Source organism: Triticum aestivum, chromosome 5B (assembly GCF_018294505.1).
Source record: "Triticum aestivum cultivar Chinese Spring chromosome 5B, IWGSC CS RefSeq v2.1, whole genome shotgun sequence".
In the NCBI taxonomy this organism is placed as follows: Eukaryota; Viridiplantae; Streptophyta; class Magnoliopsida; order Poales; family Poaceae; genus Triticum; species Triticum aestivum.
In genome coordinates this window covers 40813055-40816856 of record NC_057807.1, presented here as the reverse complement: position 1 = coordinate 40816856, position 3802 = coordinate 40813055, and the positions used below count along the sequence as shown (strand labels likewise).

The 3802-nt window shown below is 41.1% G+C and overlaps 1 long non-coding RNA gene across 1 annotated transcript; it reads left to right on the top strand.

The window, feature by feature from the left end:
- Positions 1 to 344: 344 nt before the first annotated feature.
- On the top strand, positions 345 to 1618 carry LOC123115578 (uncharacterized). The gene is made up of 3 exons (XR_006456668.1): positions 345 to 387; positions 492 to 615; positions 1323 to 1618. It is a non-coding gene; the product is annotated as an uncharacterized lncRNA (long non-coding RNA).
- Positions 1619 to 3802: the final 2184 nt, after the last annotated feature.

Below are 3802 nucleotides of genomic sequence, written 5' to 3'. Positions count from 1 at the left end.
CCGCCGCCGCCCACTGTCCGACACCGTCGCAGGCTGCCAGATCCCTGCAGCCGCCATCCTCCTGGGCCATAGGATCCCCTTCCCGGGCCCCGCTGCCTCCATCCTCGCGGGGACGTAGGATCCCCCCTGCAGGCCGCCTCCATCCTTGCTTGCTAGATCTACGACCAAGCCCCAAGCACCACCTCCGCCTCCATCCCTCCAGCACCAGGCTCACCGCGCCGGAGCAGCAACACCACCACCTCTGCATCGATCCCGTCCAACCGGAGCAGCACAGCCGCCATCCTTGTTCTTCCTCCAAGGCATCACCGCACCGGACCAGCACCGAGGCCATCATCGCGCCGGAGCAGCATCGAGGACATCACCGCGCCCTCCTTCTGTCTCACCAAGGTTTGCAACAGTAGAACAATTCCCAACCTTTTCTATTCACTTGACATTAGTATAATAGATGAGAGATGAGTTCAACTAAAGTAATTTTGTGTGGTCTTGTATAGATGAGTTCACCAGTGGATAGTTTCTCGGCGCCGGGAGTGGAAAGCTCAGCTGTGCATGGAACTCAACATGACAAGTCATCCACTCCACAAGGTACAGATGGCATCGAGGCTGAGACGACCCAAGGTACTGGTACAGAACCTGGACAACTAAAAGGAGGAAACTTACATCTGAAGTATGGAATGAGTTTCATAAAGAATTTATTGGTGGGAGATGGCTTAGTGCAGCAAGCACAGGTGGCACCACACATTTGAACAACCATTTGAAAACTTGTTGTGCCAAGAGTGCTCCTGTAGGCCTAAAGCAACAGAAGTTAAGGTTGGCGGCTGCTAGTGGTGGGAAATTATCCATAGGCCAGAGGGTCTCGACATCATCAATTGGTGGCAGTATGCAGGTATCAAGTATCCTACATTGCGAAGAATGTCTCATGATATACTAGCCATTCCTGTAACAACTGTGGCATCGGAATCTGCATTTAGTACTAGTGGGAGAATACTAAGTGCACATAGATGTTCACTTGCACCAAACATGACGGAAGCTCTTATGTGTATGCAAGCTTGGTCCCATGCAGACATGTTAGGTGATAATCTATTTCAATCATGGCTCTTCTTTCCATACACAATATTATTTCCTTGCTATATGTTAATATCTAAATCTATTCATCAGGGGATTGCAATTCTACTCTCTTTGCGGACTTTGAAACTGTTCTTAAGGACGACACAGAAATGATGGTAACAGATTCTACTTTGAGCAACTTAGCATGCCTTTTAATCTTAGATTTTAAAGCAAATTTTGTTCTTTACTTTGAATGCTTCTATTTTCTTGTGTTTCAGGAGGTTGATGATCAATCCATCCTAACTGAAGCCTGAAACATGATTGTATGATGTTGCTGCTGCTGCTTGGTTGCGACGAGAAGGCCGAGGACCCGGCGTGCTACACTACTACCTGATGTTATTTACATTTATCCATGGCTGCTACAATACTACTTCCTAGTTCCTACTGCTAGCTTGTTGGCACACAACTACTCAACCTGAACCTTGTATTTGTGCTGTTGCTGACCCTTGTATTTCTGCTGCTATTTGTGCACCTGAACCTTGTATCTCTGCTCCTGAACCCTGTATTTGTGCTTGTGAAGACCTGCCCCATGTATTTGTGATGCTATTTGTGCTCTTGAACCTTGTATTTGCCTTCCTGATATTTTGTTTTCTAGTTGTTCTACTATATATACACATTGATGGTTAGTAACTGAAGCTATTTGTGCATTTTTGCCACTATGTGAACCAATATTTGTGCATTTTGCCACTGTACAAGAACACCATACAGCAGCCCGATGGGTAACCCATCGGGTCGGGTTACCCATTGGGTTCGGGCATGGGTCTGATCCTTCGCCCATGGGCAGGGTCGTGGGCGACTGGGTAGAACCATTTAGTAATCGGGCATGGGTTTGGTAGACCTCGACCCGGGCAAACCCGACCCTACTGCCAGGTTGACTTCCGGGGCATCCCAAGCTTTGACTTTTTGGTGTCCTTGGATTATCTTGGGGGTGCCATGGGCATCCCCAAGCTTAGGCTCTTGCCACTCTTTGTTCCAAAATCCATCAAAAGAATTCACCCAAAACTTGAAAACTTCACAACACAAAACTCAATAGAAATCTCGTGAGCTCCGTTAGTGAAAGAAAACAAAAGACTACTTTAAGGTACCGTAATGAACTCATTATTTATTTATATTGGTGTTAAACCTACTGTATTCCAACTTCCTTATGATTCATAAACTAATTTATTAGCCATAGATGCATTGAAATAAGCAAACAACACAAGAAAAACAGAATCTGTCAAAAACAGAACAGCCTGTAGCAATCTGTAACTAACGCAAACTTCTGGAACTCTTAAAATTCTACCAAAATAGAAAGTACTGGAATTTTTTTTTGTTGATAAGCAACAAAAAGAATCAATGAAAAAGCACGTTTCTGTGATTTTTTTTTCTCGTGAGCGCAAAGTTTCTGTTTTTCAGCAGAATCAAATCAACTATTATCGTAGCTTATCCTATAGGTTCTACTTGGCACAAACACTAATTAAAAGATAAAAACACATCTAAACAGAAAGTAGAAACAAAATTTAACAGTAAACAAGAACAAAAACAAAGAACAAAAAATAAAATTGGGTTGCCTCCCAACAAGCGCTATCATTTAACGCCCCTAGCTAGGCATAAAAGCAAGGATAGATCTAGGTTTTGCCATCTTTGGTAGGCAATCCATAAGTGGCTCTCATGATAGATTCATATGGTAATTTTATTTTATTTCTAGGGAAGTGTTCCATACCCTTTCTCAAGGTAAATTGGAATCTAATATCCCCTTCCTTCATATCAATAATTGCACCAATCATTCTAAGGAAAGGTCTACCAAGAATAATAGGACATGAAGGATTGCAATCTATATCAAGAACGATAAAATCTACGGGCACATAATTCCTATTTGCAACAATAAGAACATTAATAATTCTTCCCATAGGATTTTTAATAGTGGAATCCGCAAGATGCAAGTTTAGAGAGCAATCTTCAAAATCACGGGAATCTAGCAAATCACACAAACTTTTGGGAATAGTGGAGACACTAGCACTCAAATCACACAAAGCATGAAACTCACAATCCTTAATTTTAATTTTAATAATAGGGTACCACTCATCATAGAGTTTTCTAGGGATAGAAACTTTCAACTCAAGTTTTTCTTCATAAGATTGCATCAAGGCATCAACAATGTGTTCAGTAAAGGCCTTATTTTGACTATAATCATGAGGAGAATCTAGCACAGATTGCAACAAGGAAATGCAACCAATCAAAGAGCAATTTTCATAATTAAATTCCTTGAGATCCAAAATAGTGGGTTTAGCAACATCTAGGTTTTTATTTCTTTCAATCCCACTTTCATGAATTTCATCATCAAGATCTAAAAACTCTGAATTCTTAGAACACCTTCTAGGTAAAGGAAGATCATATTCAGTTTCATCAAGATTCATATTGCAAAACAAAGATTTAATAGGGGACACATCAATAACTTTTAGATCTTCATTTTGATTTTCATAGGAATTCGGTTTATCGCCCATCTTATTAACTAAGGTAGCTTGCATATCCGAAATTTCAGCAGTCATCTTTTCAAGACGAGAAATTTGGGCTCTTATACCATCGAATTCTTTAGACATATCATCGAGTTCTTTGTTCATATAACTCATAAAACCTTTTTGTTCCTTAAGCTCGTTTCTAAAGAAATTATTATGCTCAAATTGCAAAACCATAAACTTTCTGATATTACTTTCGATCT